This window comes from Stigmatopora nigra, unplaced genomic scaffold (genome assembly GCF_051989575.1).
Source record: "Stigmatopora nigra isolate UIUO_SnigA unplaced genomic scaffold, RoL_Snig_1.1 HiC_scaffold_24, whole genome shotgun sequence".
NCBI lineage: Eukaryota > Metazoa > Chordata > Actinopteri > Syngnathiformes > Syngnathidae > Stigmatopora > Stigmatopora nigra.
The window spans coordinates 4,061,699-4,078,040 of record NW_027551603.1 but is presented as its reverse complement, the minus strand read 5'-3'; positions in this window follow the sequence as shown (position 1 = coordinate 4,078,040).

Here is a 16,342-nt window from a genome sequence, read left to right as displayed (position 1 = left end):
GGGTTATGGTTTGGGTTAGGGTTATTGTAAGGGATAAGGGGTTATGGTTTGGGTTAGGGTTCTTGTTAGGGGTTTGGGTTAGGGTTATTGTTAGGGGTTGGGGTTATGGTTTGGTTAAGAGGTATTGTTAGGGGTTAGGGGTTATGTTTTGGGTTATGGTTATGTTTTGGGTTATGATTATGGTTGGGGTTATGGTTTAGGTTAGGGTTATTGTTAGGGGTTGGGGTTATGGTTTGGGTTAGGGTTATTGTTAGGTGTTATGGTTATGGTTTGGGTTAGGGTTATTGTTAGGGGTTGGGGTTATGGTTATGGTTTGGGTTAGGGTTATTGTTAGGGGTTAGGGGTTATGGTTTGGGTTATGGTTTGGGTTATGGTTTGGGTTATGGTTTGGGTTATGGTTTGGGTTCGGGTTATGGTTTGGGTTAGGGTTATTGTTAGGGGTTGGGGGTTATGGTTTGGGTTATGGTTATGGTTGGGGTTATGGTTTGGGTTAGGGTTATTGTTTGGGTTATGTTTTGGGTTCGGGTTATGGTTTGGGTTAGGGTTATTGTTAGGGGTTGGGGGTTATGGTTTGGGTTATGGTTGGGGTTATGGCTATGGATGGGATTATGGTTTGGGTTAGGGTTCTTGTTAGGGGTTTGGGTTAGGGTTATTGTTAGGGGTTAGGGGTTATGGTTTGGGTTATGGTTATGGTTTGGGTTATGGTTTGGGTTATGGTTTGGGTTATGGTTTGGGTTAGGGTTATTGTTAGGGGTTGGGGTAATAGTTTGTGTTAGGGTTATTGTTAGGGTTTAGGCGTTATGGTTTGGTTTACGGTTATGGTTAAGGTTATGGTTGGGGTTATGGTTGGGGTTATGGTTTGGGTTAGCGTTATTTTTAGGATTTAGGGGTTATGGTTTGGGTTATGGTTATTGTTGGGGTTATGGTTATGGATGGGATTATGGTTTGGGTTATTGTTGGGGGTTGGGTGTTATGGTTTGGGTTATGGTTATGGTTTGGGTTATGGTTATGGTTGGGGTTATGGTTTGGGTTAGGGTTATTGTAAGGGGTTATGGTTTGGGTTAGGGATATTGTTTTGGGTTAGGGGTTATGGTTTGGGTTAGGGTTGGGGTTATGGTTGGGGTTATGGTTGGGGTTATGGTTGGGGTTATGGTTGGGGTTATGGCTATGGTTGGGAATATGGTTTTGGTGTGGGTTATGGTTATGGTTGGGAATCTGGTTATGGTTGGGGTATGGTTTGGGTTAGGGTTATGGTTTGGGTTATGGTTTGGGTTATGGTTTGGGTTATGGTTTGGGTTTGGGTTTGGGTTTGGGTTATGGTTTGGGTTAGGGTTATTGTTAGGGGTTTGGGGTTATGGTTTGGGTTATGGTTATGGTTGGGGTTATGGCTATGGATGGGATTATGGTTTGGGTTAGGGTTCTTGTTAGGGGTTTGGGTTAGGGTTATTGTTAGAAGTTAGGGGTTATAGTTTGGGTTATGGTTGGGGTTATGGTTTAGGTTAGGGTTATTGTTAGGGGTTGGGGTTATGGTTTGGGTTAGGGTTATCTTAAGGGATTAGGCGTTATGGTTTGGGTTTTGGTTATGGTTGGGGTTATGGTTTGGGTTAGGGTTATTGTTAGGGGTTGGAGTTATGGTTTGGTTTAGGGTTAATGTTGGGAGTTAGGGGTTATGTTTTGGGTTATGGTTATGGTTATGGTTGGGGTTATGGTTTAGGTTAGGGTTATTGTTAGGGGTTGGGGTTATGGTTTGGGTTAGGGTTATTGCTAGGGGTTATGTTTTGGGTTATGGTTATGGGTTGGGTTAGGTTATTGTTTGTGGTTGGGGTTATGGGTTGGGTTAGGTTATTGTTTGTGGTTGGGGTTATGGTTTGGGTTAGGGTTATTGTTAGGGGTTATGGTTTGGGTTATGGTTACTGTTATGGTTATGGTTTGGGTTAGAGTTATTGTTAGGGGTTGGGGTTATGGTTTGGGTTAGGGTTAGGGTTATTGTTAGGGGTTATGGTGATGGTTTGGGTTATGGTGATGGTTTGGTTTATGGTTATGGTTGGGTTTATGGTTAGGGTTATGGTTTAGGTTAGGTTTATTGTTCGGGGTTGGGGTTATGGTTTGGGTTAAGGTTGGGGTTATGGTTAGGGTTATGGTTTAGGTTAGGTTTATTGTTAGGGGTTGGGGTTATGGTTTGGGTTAAGGTTATTGTTTGGCGTTGGGGTTATGGTTTGGGTTAGGGTTATTGTTAGGCGTTGGGGTAATAGTTTGTGTTAGGGTTATTGTTAGGGTTTAGGGGTTATGGTTTGGTTTATGGTTATTGTTAAGGTTATGGTTGGGGTTATGGTTTGGGTTAAGGTTGGGGTTATGGTTAGGGTTATGGTTAGGGTTATGGTTTAGGTTAGGTTTATTGTTAGGGGTTGGGGTTATGGTTTGGGTTAAGGTTATTGTTTGGCGTTGGGGTTATGGTTTGGGTTAGGGTTATTGTTAGGCGTTGGGGTAATAGTTTGTGTTAGGGTTATTGTTAGGGTTTAGGGGTTATGGTTTGGTTTATGGTTATTGTTAAGGTTATGGTTGGGGTTATGGTTTGGGTTAGTGTTATTTTTAGGGGTTAGGGGTTATGGTTTGGGTTATGGTTATTGTTGGGGTTATGGTTATGGATGGGATAATGGTTTGGGTTAGGGTTATTGTTAGGGGTTGGGGTAATAGTTTGTGTTAGGGTTATTGTTAGGGTTTAGGGGTTATGGTTTGGTTTACGGTTATGGTTAAGGTAATGGTTGGGGTTATGGTTTGGGTTAGCGTTATTTTTAGGGGTTAGGGGTTATGGTTTGGGTTATGGTTATTGTTGGGGTTACTGTTATGGATGGGATTATGGTTTGGGTTAGGGTTATTGTTAGGGGTTTGGGTAATAGTTTGTGTTAGGGTTATTGTTAGGGTTTAGGCGTTATGGTTTGGTTTACGGTTATGGTTAAGGTTATGGTTGGGGTTATGGTTGGGGTTATGGTTTGGGTTAGCGTTATTTTTAGGATTTAGGGGTTATGGTTTGGGTTATGGTTATTGTTGGGGTTATGGTTATGGATGGGATTATGGTTTGGGTTAGGGTTATTGTTGGGGGTTGGGTGTTATGGTTTGGGTTATGGTTATGGTTATAGTTTGGGTTATGGTTATGGTTGGGGTTATGGTTTGGGTTAGGGTTATTGTAAGGGGTTATGGTTTGGGTTAGGGATATTGTTTTGGGTTAGGGGTTATGGTTTGGGTTATGGTTGAGGTTATGGTTGGGGTTATGGTTGGGGTTATGGTTATGGTTATGGTTGGGGTTATGGTTGGGGTTATGGCTATGGTTGGGAATATGGTTTTGGTTGGGGTTATGGTTATGGTTGGGAATCTGGTTATGGTTGGGAATCTGGTTATGGTTGGGGTTATGGTGTGGGTTAGGGTTATGGTTTGGGTTATGGTTTGGGTTATGGTTTGGGTTATGGTTTGGGTTATGGTTTGGGTTAGGGTTATTGTTAGGGGTTTGGGGTTAGGGTTTGGGTTATGGTTATGGTTGGGGTTATGGCTATGGATGGGATTATGGTTTAGGGTTAGGGTTCTTGTTAGGGGTTTGGGTTAGGGTTATTGTTAGAAGTTAGGGGTTATGGTTTGGGTTATGGTTGGGGTTATGGTTTAGGTTAGGGTTATTGTTTGGGGTTGGGGTTATGGTTTGGGTTAGGGTTATCTTAAGGGATTAGGGGTTATGGTTTGGGTTTTGGTTATGGTTGGGGTTATGGTTTGGGTTAGGGTTATTGTTAGGGGTTGGAGTTATGGTTTGGTTTAGGGTTAATGTTGGGAGTTAGGGGTTATGTTTTGGGTTATGGTTATGGTTGGGGTTATGGTTTAGGTTAGGGTTATTGTTAGGGGTTGGGGTTATGGTTTGGGTTAGGGTTATTGTTAGGGGTTATGGTTTGGGTTATGGTTATGGTTGGGGTTATGGTTATGGTTTGGGTTATGGTTATGGTTGGGGTTATGGTTATGGTTTGGGTTATGTTTATGGTTGGGAATCTGGTTATGGTTGGGGTTATGGTTTAGGTTAGGGTTATTGTTAGGGGTTGGGGTTATGGTTTGGGTTAGGAATATTGTAAGGGATAAGGGGTTATGGTTTGGGTTTTGGTTATGGTTGGGGTTATGGTTCGGGTTAGGGTTATTGTTAGGGGTTGGGGTTATGGTTTGGGTTAGGGTTAATGTTAGGGGTTGGGGTTATGGTTTGGGTTAGGGTTATTGCTAGGGGTTATGTTTTGGGTTATGGTTATGGATTGGGTTAGGGTTATTGTTTTTGGTTGGGGTTATGGTTTGGGTTAGGGTTATTGTTAGGGGTTATGGTTTGGGTTATGGTTACTGTTAGGGTTATGGTTATGGTTTGGGTTAGAGTTATTGTTAGGGGTTGGGGTTATGGTTTGTGTTAGGGTTATTGTTAGTGTTTAGGGGTTATGGTTTGGTTTACGGTTATGGTTAAGGTTATGGTTGGGGTTATGGTTTGGGTTAGCGTTATTTTTAGTGGTTAGGGGTTATGGTTTGGGTTATGGTTATTGTTGGGGTTATGGTTATGGATGGGATAATGGTTTGGGTTAGGGTTTTTGTTAGGGGTTGGGGTAATAGTTTTTGTTAGGATTATTGTTAGGGTTTAGGGGTTATGATTTGGTTTACGGTTATGGTTAAGGTTATGGTTGGGGTTATGGTTTGGGTTAGCGTTATTTTTAGGGGTTAGGGGTTATGGTTTCGGTTATGGTTATTGTTGGGGTTACTGTTATGGATGGGATTATGGTTTGGGTTAGGGTTATTGTCAGGGGTTGGGGTAATAGTTTGTGTTAGGGTTATTGTTAGGGTTAAGGGGTTATGGTTTGGTTTACGGTTATGGTTAAGGTTATGGTTGGGGTTATGGTTTGGGTTTTGTTTATGGTTGGGGTTATGGTTTGGGTTTTGTTTATGGTTGGGGTTATGGTTTGGGTTTTGTTTATGGTTGGGGTTATGGTTTGGGTTAGGGTTATTGTTAGGGGTTGGGGTTATGGTTTGGTTTAGGGTTATTGTTAGGAGTTAGGGGTTATGTTTTGGGTTATGGTTATGGTTTGGGTTATGGTTATGGTTGGGGTTATGGTTTAGGTTAGGGTTATTGTTAGGGGTTGGGGTTATGGTTTGGGTTAGGGTTATTGTTAGGGGTTATGGTTTGGGTTATGGTTATGGTTGGGGTTATGGTTATGGTTTGGGTTAGGTTTTGGGTTAGGTTTTGGGTTAGGTTTTGGGTTAGGTTTTGGGTTAGGTTTTGGGTTAGGTTTTGGGTTAGGTTTTGGGTTAGGTTTTGGGTTAGGTTTTGGGTTAGGTTTTGGGTTAGGTTTTGGGTTAGGTTTTGGGTTAGGGTTATTGTTAGGGGTTGGGGTTATGGTTTGGGTTAGGGTTATTGTTAGGGGTTAGGGGTTATGATTTGGGTTATGGTAATGGTTGGGGTTATGGTTTAGGTTAGGGTTATTGTTAGGGGTTGGGGTTTATGGTTTGGGTTAGGGTTATTATTAGGGGTTATGGTTTGGGTTAGGGATATTGTTAGGGGTTAGGGCTTATGGTTTGGGTTAGGGTTATTGTTAGGGGTTGGTGTTATGGTTTGGGTTATGGTTGGGGTTATGGTTGGGGTTATGGTTGGGGTTATGGTTTGGGTTATGATTGGAGTTATGGTTGGGGTTATGGTTAGGGTTATGGTTAGGGTTATGGTTAGGGTTGGGGTTATGGTTGGGGTTATGGTTGGGGTTATGGCTATGGTTGGGAATATGGTTTTGGTTCGGGTTATGTTTATGGTTGGGAATCTGGTTATGGTTGGGGTTATGGTTTGGGTTAGGGTTATGGTTATGGTTTAGGTTAGGGTTATTGTTAGGGGTTGGGGTTATGGTTTGGGTTATGGTTTGGGTTATGGTTTGGGTTATGGTTTGGGTTATGGTTTGGGTTATGGTTTGGGTTATGGTTTGGGTTATGGTTTGGGTTATGGTTTGGGTTATGGTTTGGGTTAGCGTTATTGTTAGGAGTTGGGGTTATGGTTTTGGTTAGGGTTATTGCTAGGGGTTATGTTTTGGGTTATGGTTATGGTTATGGGTTGGGTTAGGGTTATTGTTTGTGGTTGGGGTTATGGTTTGGGTTAGGGTTATTGTTAGGGGTTATGGTTTGGGTTATGGTTATGGTTTGGGTTATGGTTTGGGTTATGGTTATGGTTTGGGTTATGGTTTGGGTTATGGTTTGGGTTATGGTTTGGGTTATGGTTTGGGTTATGGTTTGGGTTATGGTTTGGGTTATGGTTTGGGTTATGGTTTGGGTTATGGTTTGGGTTATGGTTTGGGTTATGGTTTGGGTTATGGTTTGGGTTATGGTTTGGGTTAGGGTTATTGTTAGGGGTTGGGGTTATGGTTTGGGTTAGGGTTATTGCTAGGGGTTATGTTTTGGGTTATGGTTATGGTTATGGGTTGGGTTAGGGTTATTGTTTGTGGTTGGGGTTATGGTTTGGGTTAGGGTTATTGTTAGGGGTTATGGTTTGGGTTATGGTTATGGTTTGGGTTATGGTTTGGGTTATGGTTATGGTTTGGGTTATGGTTTGGGTTATGGTTTGGGTTATGGTTTGGGTTATGGTTTGGGTTATGGTTTGGGTTATGGTTTGGGTTATGGTTTGGGTTATGGTTTGGGTTATGGTTTGGGTTATGGTTTGGGTTATGGTTTGGGTTATGGTTTGGGTTATGGTTTGGGTTATGGTTTGGGTTAGGGTTATTGTTAGGGGTTGGGGTTATGGTTTGGGTTAGGGTTATTGCTAGGGGTTATGTTTTGGGTTATGGTTATGGTTATGGGTTGGGTTAGGGTTATTGTTTGTGGTTGGGGTTATGGTTTGGGTTAGGGTTATTGTTAGGGGTTATGGTTTGGGTTAGGGTTATTGTTAGGGGTTATGGTTTGGGTTATGGTTATGGTTTGGGTTATGGTTTGGGTTATGGTTTGGGTTATGGTTTGGGTTATGGTTTGGGTTATGGTTTGGGTTATGGTTTGGGTTATGGTTTGGGTTATGGTTTGGGTTATGGTTTGGGTTATGGTTTGGGTTATGGTTTGGGTTATGGTTTGGGTTATGGTTTGGGTTATTGTTTGGGTTATGGTTTGGGTTATGGTTTGGGTTATGGTTTGGGTTATGGTTTGGGTTATGGTTTGGGTTATGGTTTGGGTTAGGGTTATTGTTAGGGGTTGGGGTTATGGTTTGGGTTAGGGTTATTGCTAGGGGTTATGGTTTGGGTTATGGTTACTGTAAGGGTTATGGTTATGGTTTGGGTTAGAGTTATTGTTAGGGGTTGGGGTTATGGTTTGGGTTCGGGTTATTGTTAGGGGTTATGGTGATGGTTTGGGTTATGGTGATGGTTTGGTTTATGGTTATGGTTGGGGTTAGGGTTATGGTTTAGGTTAGGTTTATTGTTAGTGGTTGGGGTTATGGTTTGGGTTAAGGTTATTGTTTGGCGTTGGGGTTATGGTTTGGGTTAGGGTTATTGTTAGGCGTTGGGGTAATAGTTTGTGTTAGGGTTATTGTTAGGGTTTAGGGGTTATGGTTTGGTTTACGGTTATGGTTAAGGTTATGGTTGGGGTTATGGTTTGGGTTAGCGTTATTTTTAGGTGTTAGGGGTTATGGTTTGGGTTATGGTTATTGTTGGGGTTATGGTTATGGATGGAATTATGGTTTGGGTTAGGGTTATTGTTGGGGGTTGGGTGTTATGGTTTGGGTTATTGTTATGGTTTGGGTTATGGTTATGGTTTGGGTTATGGTTATGGTTGGGGTTATGGTTTGGGTTAGGGTTATTGTTAGGGGTTATGGTTTGGGTTAGGGATATTGTTAGGGGTTAGGGGTTATGGTTTGGGTAAGTGTTGGGGTTATGGTTGGGGTTATGGTTGGGGTTATGGTTGGGGTTAGGGGTTGGGGTTATGGTTTTGGTTAGGGTTATTGTTAGGGGTTGGGGTTATGGTTTGGGTTAGGGTCATTGCTAAGGGTTATGTTTTGGGTTATGGTTATGGTTATGGGTTGGGTTAGGGTTATTGTTTGTGGTTGGGGTTATGGTTTGGGTTAGGGTTATTGTTAGGGGTTATGGTTTGGGTTATGGTTACTGTTAGGGTTATGGTTATGGTTTGGGTTAGAGTTATTGTTAGGGGTTGAGGTTATGGTTTGGGTTAGGGTTATTGTTAGGGGTTATGGTGATGGTTTGGGTTATGGTGATGGTTTGGTTTATGGTTATGGTTGGGGTTATGGTTAGGGTTATGGTTAGGGTTATTGTTTGGGTTATGGTTTGGGTTCGGGTTATGGTTTGGGTTAGGGTTATTGTTAGGGGTTGGGGGTTATGGTTTGGGTTAGGGTTATTGTTAGGGGTTGGGGGTTATGGTTTGGGTTATGGTTATGGTTTGGGTTATGGCTATGGATGGGATTATGGGTTGGGTTAGGGTTATTGTAAGGGATAAGGGGTTATGGTTTGGGTTAGGGTTCTTGTTAGGGGTTTGGGTTAGGGTTATTGTTAGGGGTTAGGGGTTTGGGTTAGGGTTATTGTTAGGGGTTAGGGTTCTTGTTAGGGGTTTGGGTTAGGGTTATTGTTAGGGGTTAGGGGTTTGGGTTAGGGTTATTGTTAGGGGTTAGGGGTTATGGTTTGGGTTATGTTATGGTTGGGGTTATGGTTTAGGTTAGGGTTATTGTTAGGGGTTGGGGTTATGGTTTGGGTTAGGGTTATTGTAAGGGATAAGGGGTTATGGTTTGGGTTAGGGTTCTTGTTAGGGGTTTGGGTTAGGGTTATTGTTAGGGGTTGGGGTTATGGTTTGGTTAAGAGGTATTGTTAGGGGTTAGGGGTTATGTTTTGGGTTATGGTTATGTTTTGGGTTATGATTATGGTTGGGGTTATGGTTTAGGTTAGGGTTATTGTTAGGGGTTGGGGTTATGGTTTGGGTTAGGGTTATTGTTAGGGGTTATGGTTATGGTTTGGGTTAGGGTTATTGTTAGGGGTTGGGGTTATGGTTATGGTTTGGGTTAGGGTTATTGTTAGGGGTTAGGGGTTATGGTTTGGGTTATGGTTTGGGTTATGGTTTGGGTTCGGGTTATGGTTTGGGTTAGGGTTATTGTTAGGGGTTGGGGGTTATGGTTTGGGTTATGGTTATGGTTGGGGTTATGGTTTGGGTTAGGGTTATTGTTTGGGTTATGTTTTGGGTTCGGGTTATGGTTTGGGTTAGGGTTATTGTTAGGGGTTGGGGGTTATGGTTTGGGTTATGGTTGGGGTTATGGCTATGGATGGGATTATGGTTTGGGTTAGGGTTCTTGTTAGGGGTTTGGGTTAGGGTTATTGTTAGGGGTTAGGGGTTATGGTTTGGGTTATGGTTATGGTTTGGGTTATGGTTTGGGTTATGGTTTGGGTTATGGTTTGGGTTATGGTTTGGGTTATGGTTTGGGTTATGGTTTGGGTTAGGGTTATTGTTAGGGGTTGGGGTAATAGTTTGTGTTAGGGTTATTGTTAGGGTTTAGGCGTTATGGTTTGGTTTACGGTTATGGTTAAGGTTATGGTTGGGGTTATGGTTGGGGTTATGGTTTGGGTTAGCGTTATTTTTAGGATTTAGGGGTTATGGTTTGGGTTATGGTTATTGTTGGGGTTATGGTTATGGATGGGATTATGGTTTGGGTTATTGTTGGGGGTTGGGTGTTATGGTTTGGGTTATGGTTATGGTTTGGGTTATGGTTATGGTTGGGGTTATGGTTTGGGTTAGGGTTATTGTAAGGGGTTATGGTTTGGGTTAGGGATATTGTTTTGGGTTAGGGGTTATGGTTATGGTTTGGGTTATGGTTATGGTTGGGGTTATGGTTTGGGTTAGGGTTATTGTAAGGGGTTATGGTTTGGGTTAGGGATATTGTTTTGGGTTAGGGGTTATGGTTTGGGTTAGGGTTGGGGTTATGGTTGGGGTTATGGTTGGGGTTATGGTTGGGGTTATGGTTATGGTTGGGGTTATGGCTATGGTTGGGAATATGGTTTTGGTGTGGGTTATGGTTATGGTTGGGAATCTGGTTATGGTTGGGGTATGGTTTGGGTTAGGGTTATGGTTTGGGTTATGGTTTGGGTTATGGTTTGGGTTATGGTTTGGGTTTGGGTTTGGGTTTGGGTTATGGTTTGGGTTAGGGTTATTGTTAGGGGTTTGGGGTTATGGTTTGGGTTATGGTTATGGTTGGGGTTATGGCTATGGATGGGATTATGGTTTGGGTTAGGGTTCTTGTTAGGGGTTTGGGTTAGGGTTATTGTTAGAAGTTAGGGGTTATAGTTTGGGTTATGGTTGGGGTTATGGTTTAGGTTAGGGTTATTGTTAGGGGTTGGGGTTATGGTTTGGGTTAGGGTTATCTTAAGGGATTAGGCGTTATGGTTTGGGTTTTGGTTATGGTTGGGGTTATGGTTTGGGTTAGGGTTATTGTTAGGGGTTGGAGTTATGGTTTGGTTTAGGGTTAATGTTGGGAGTTAGGGGTTATGTTTTGGGTTATGGTTATGGTTATGGTTGGGGTTATGGTTTAGGTTAGGGTTATTGTTAGGGGTTGGGGTTATGGTTTGGGTTAGGGTTATTGCTAGGGGTTATGTTTTGGGTTATGGTTATGGGTTGGGTTAGGTTATTGTTTGTGGTTGGGGTTATGGGTTGGGTTAGGTTATTGTTTGTGGTTGGGGTTATGGTTTGGGTTAGGGTTATTGTTAGGGGTTATGGTTTGGGTTATGGTTACTGTTATGGTTATGGTTTGGGTTAGAGTTATTGTTAGGGGTTGGGGTTATGGTTTGGGTTAGGGTTAGGGTTATTGTTAGGGGTTATGGTGATGGTTTGGGTTATGGTGATGGTTTGGTTTATGGTTATGGTTGGGTTTATGGTTAGGGTTATGGTTTAGGTTAGGTTTATTGTTCGGGGTTGGGGTTATGGTTTGGGTTAAGGTTGGGGTTATGGTTAGGGTTATGGTTTAGGTTAGGTTTATTGTTAGGGGTTGGGGTTATGGTTTGGGTTAAGGTTATTGTTTGGCGTTGGGGTTATGGTTTGGGTTAGGGTTATTGTTAGGCGTTGGGGTAATAGTTTGTGTTACGGTTATTGTTAGGGTTTAGGGGTTATGGTTTGGTTTATGGTTATTGTTAAGGTTATGGTTGGGGTTATGGTTTGGGTTAAGGTTGGGGTTATGGTTAGGGTTATGGTTAGGGTTATGGTTTAGGTTAGGTTTATTGTTAGGGGTTGGGGTTATGGTTTGGGTTAAGGTTATTGTTTGGCGTTGGGGTTATGGTTTGGGTTAGGGTTATTGTTAGGCGTTGGGGTAATAGTTTGTGTTAGGGTTATTGTTAGGGTTTAGGGGTTATGGTTTGGTTTATGGTTATTGTTAAGGTTATGGTTGGGGTTATGGTTTGGGTTAGTGTTATTTTTAGGGGTTAGGGGTTATGGTTTGGGTTATGGTTATTGTTGGGGTTATGGTTATGGATGGGATAATGGTTTGGGTTAGGGTTATTGTTAGGGGTTGGGGTAATAGTTTGTGTTAGGGTTATTGTTAGGGTTTAGGGGTTATGGTTTGGTTTACGGTTATGGTTAAGGTAATGGTTGGGGTTATGGTTTGGGTTAGCGTTATTTTTAGGGGTTAGGGGTTATGGTTTGGGTTATGGTTATTGTTGGGGTTACTGTTATGGATGGGATTATGGTTTGGGTTAGGGTTATTGTTAGGGGTTTGGGTAATAGTTTGTGTTAGGGTTATTGTTAGGGTTTAGGCGTTATGGTTTGGTTTACGGTTATGGTTAAGGTTATGGTTGGGGTTATGGTTGGGGTTATGGTTTGGGTTAGCGTTATTTTTAGGATTTAGGGGTTATGGTTTGGGTTATGGTTATTGTTGGGGTTATGGTTATGGATGGGATTATGGTTTGGGTTAGGGTTATTGTTGGGGGTTGGGTGTTATGGTTTGGGTTATGGTTATGGTTATAGTTTGGGTTATGGTTATGGTTGGGGTTATGGTTTGGGTTAGGGTTATTGTAAGGGGTTATGGTTTGGGTTAGGGATATTGTTTTGGGTTAGGGGTTATGGTTTGGGTTATGGTTGAGGTTATGGTTGGGGTTATGGTTGGGGTTATGGTTATGGTTATGGTTGGGGTTATGGTTGGGGTTATGGCTATGGTTGGGAATATGGTTTTGGTTGGGGTTATGGTTATGGTTGGGAATCTGGTTATGGTTGGGAATCTGGTTATGGTTGGGGTTATGGAGTGGGTTAGGGTTATGGTTTGGGTTATGGTTTGGGTTAGGGTTATGGTTTGGGTTATGGTTTGGGTTATGGTTTGGGTTATGGTTTGGGTTAGGGTTATTGTTAGGGGTTTGGGGTTAGGGTTTGGGTTATGGTTATGGTTGGGGTTATGGCTATGGATGGGATTATGGTTTAGGGTTAGGGTTCTTGTTAGGGGTTTGGGTTAGGGTTATTGTTAGAAGTTAGGGGTTATGGTTTGGGTTATGGTTGGGGTTATGGTTTAGGTTAGGGTTATTGTTTGGGGTTGGGGTTATGGTTTGGGTTAGGGTTATCTTAAGGGATTAGGGGTTATGGTTTGGGTTTTGGTTATGGTTGGGGTTATGGTTTGGGTTAGGGTTATTGTTAGGGGTTGGAGTTATGGTTTGGTTTAGGGTTAATGTTGGGAGTTAGGGGTTATGTTTTGGGTTATGGTTATGGTTGGGGTTATGGTTTAGGTTAGGGTTATTGTTAGGGGTTGGGGTTATGGTTTGGGTTAGGGTTATTGTTAGGGGTTATGGTTTGGGTTATGGTTATGGTTGGGGTTATGGTTATGGTTTGGGTTATGGTTATGGTTGGGGTTATGGTTATGGTTTGGGTTATGTTTATGGTTGGGAATCTGGTTATGGTTGGGGTTATGGTTTAGGTTAGGGTTATTGTTAGGGGTTGGGGTTATGGTTTGGGTTAGGAATATTGTAAGGGATAAGGGGTTATGGTTTGGGTTTTGGTTATGGTTGGGGTTATGGTTCGGGTTAGGGTTATTGTTAGGGGTTGGGGTTATGGTTTGGGTTAGGGTTAATGTTAGGGGTTGGGGTTATGGTTTGGGTTAGGGTTATTGCTAGGGGTTATGTTTTGGGTTATGGTTATGGTTATGGGTTGGGTTAGGGTTATTGTTTTTGGTTGGGGTTATGGTTTGGGTTAGGGTTATTGTTAGGGGTTATGGTTTGGGTTATGGTTACTGTTAGGGTTATGGTTATGGTTTGGGTTAGAGTTATTGTTAGGGGTTGGGGTTATGGTTTGTGTTAGGGTTATTGTTAGTGTTTAGGGGTTATGGTTTGGTTTACGGTTATGGTTAAGGTTATGGTTGGGGTTATGGTTTGGGTTAGCGTTATTTTTAGTGGTTAGGGGTTATGGTTTGGGTTATGGTTATTGTTGGGGTTATGGTTATGGATGGGATAATGGTTTGGGTTAGGGTTTTTGTTAGGGGTTGGGGTAATAGTTTTTGTTAGGATTATTGTTAGGGTTTAGGGGTTATGATTTGGTTTACGGTTATGGTTAAGGTTATGGTTGGGGTTATGGTTTGGGTTAGCGTTATTTTTAGGGGTTAGGGGTTATGGTTTCGGTTATGGTTATTGTTGGGGTTACTGTTATGGATGGGATTATGGTTTGGGTTAGGGTTATTGTCAGGGGTTGGGGTAATAGTTTGTGTTAGGGTTATTGTTAGGGTTAAGGGGTTATGGTTTGGTTTACGGTTATGGTTAAGGTTATGGTTGGGGTTATGGTTTGGGTTTTGTTTATGGTTGGGGTTATGGTTTGGGTTTTGTTTATGGTTGGGGTTATGGTTTGGGTTTTGTTTATGGTTGGGGTTATGGTTTGGGTTAGGGTTATTGTTAGGGGTTGGGGTTATGGTTTGGTTTAGGGTTATTGTTAGGAGTTAGGGGTTATGTTTTGGGTTATGGTTATGGTTTGGGTTATGGTTATGGTTGGGGTTATGGTTTAGGTTAGGGTTATTGTTAGGGGTTGGGGTTATGGTTTGGGTTAGGGTTATTGTTAGGGGTTATGGTTTGGGTTATGGTTATGGTTGGGGTTATGGTTATGGTTTGGGTTAGGTTTTGGGTTAGGTTTTGGGTTAGGTTTTGGGTTAGGTTTTGGGTTAGGTTTTGGGTTAGGTTTTGGGTTAGGTTTTGGGTTAGGTTTTGGGTTAGGTTTTGGGTTAGGTTTTGGGTTAGGTTTTGGGTTAGGGTTATTGTTAGGGGTTGGGGTTATGGTTTGGGTTAGGGTTATTGTTAGGGGTTAGGGGTTATGATTTGGGTTATGGTAATGGTTGGGGTTATGGTTTAGGTTAGGGTTATTGTTAGGGGTTGGGGTTTATGGTTTGGGTTAGGGTTATTATTAGGGGTTATGGTTTGGGTTAGGGATATTGTTAGGGGTTAGGGGTTATGGTTTGGGTTAGGGTTATTGTTAGGGGTTGGTGTTATGGTTTGGGTTATGGTTGGGGTTATGGTTGGGGTTATGGTTTGGGTTATGATTGGAGTTATGGTTGGGGTTATGGTTAGGGTTATGGTTAGGGTTATGGTTAGGGTTGGGGTTATGGTTGGGGTTATGGTTGGGGTTATGGCTATGGTTGGGAATATGGTTTTGGTTCGGGTTATGTTTATGGTTGGGAATCTGGTTATGGTTGGGGTTATGGTTTGGGTTAGGGTTATGGTTATGGTTTAGGTTAGGGTTATTGTTAGGGGTTGGGGTTATGGTTTGGGTTATGGTTTGGGTTATGGTTTGGGTTATGGTTTGGGTTATGGTTTGGGTTATGGTTTGGGTTATGGTTTGGGTTATGGTTTGGGTTAGCGTTATTGTTAGGAGTTGGGGTTATGGTTTTGGTTAGGGTTATTGCTAGGGGTTATGTTTTGGGTTATGGTTATGGTTATGGGTTGGGTTAGGGTTATTGTTTGTGGTTGGGGTTATGGTTTGGGTTAGGGTTATTGTTAGGGGTTATGGTTTGGGTTATGGTTATGGTTTGGGTTATGGTTTGGGTTATGGTTATGGTTTGGGTTATGGTTTGGGTTATGGTTTGGGTTATGGTTTGGGTTATGGTTTGGGTTATGGTTTGGGTTATGGTTTGGGTTATGGTTTGGGTTATGGTTTGGGTTATGGTTTGGGTTATGGTTTGGGTTATGGTTTGGGTTATGGTTTGGGTTATGGTTTGGGTTATGGTTTGGGTTATGGTTTGGGTTATGGTTTGGGTTATGGTTTGGGTTAGGGTTATTGTTAGGGGTTGGGGTTATGGTTTGGGTTAGGGTTATTGCTAGGGGTTATGTTTTGGGTTATGGTTATGGGTTGGGTTAGGGTTATTGTTTGTGGTTGGGGTTATGGTTTGGGTTAGGGTTATTGTTAGGGGTTATGGTTTGGGTTAGGGTTATTGTTAGGGGTTATGGTTTGGGTTATGGTTATGGTTTGGGTTATGGTTTGGGTTTTGGTTTGGGTTATGGTTTGGGTTATGGTTTGGGTTATGGTTTGGGTTATGGTTTGGGTTATGGTTTGGGTTATGGTTTGGGTTATGGTTTGGGTTATGGTTTGGGTTATGGTTTGGGTTATGGTTTGGGTTATGGTTTGGGTTATGGTTTGGGTTATGGTTTGGGTTATGGTTTGGGTTATGGTTTGGGTTATGGTTTGGGTTAGGGTTATTGTTAGGGGTTGGGGTTATGGTTTGGGTTAGGGTTATTGCTAGGGGTTATGGTTTGGGTTATGGTTACTGTTAGGGTTATGGTTATGGTTTGGGTTAGAGTTATTGTTAGGGGTTGGGGTTATGGTTTGGGTTCGGGTTATTGTTAGGGGTTATGGTGATGGTTTGGGTTATGGTGATGGTTTGGTTTATGGTTATGGTTGGGGTTAGGGTTATGGTTGAGGTTAGGTTTATTGTTAGTGGTTGGGGTTATGGTTTGGGTTAAGGTTATTGTTTGGCGTTGGGGTTATGGTTTGGGTTAGGGTTATTGTTAGGCGTTGGGGTAATAGTTTGTGTTAGGGTTATTGTTAGGGTTTAGGGGTTATGGTTTGGTTTACGGTTATGGTTAAGGTTATGGTTGGGGTTATGGTTTGGGTTAGCGTTATTTTTAGGTGTTAGGGGTTATGGTTGGGGTTATGGTTATGGATGGAATTATGGTTTGGGTTAGGGTTATTGTTGGGGGTTGGGTGTTATGGTTTGGGTTATGGTTATGGTTTGGGTTATGGTTATGGTTTGGGTTATGGTTATGGTTGGGGTTATGGTTTGGGTTAGGGTTATTGTTAGGGGTTATGGTTTGGGTTAGGGATATTGTTAGGGGTTAGGGGTTATGGTTTGGGTAAGTGTCGGGGTTATGGTTGGGGTTAT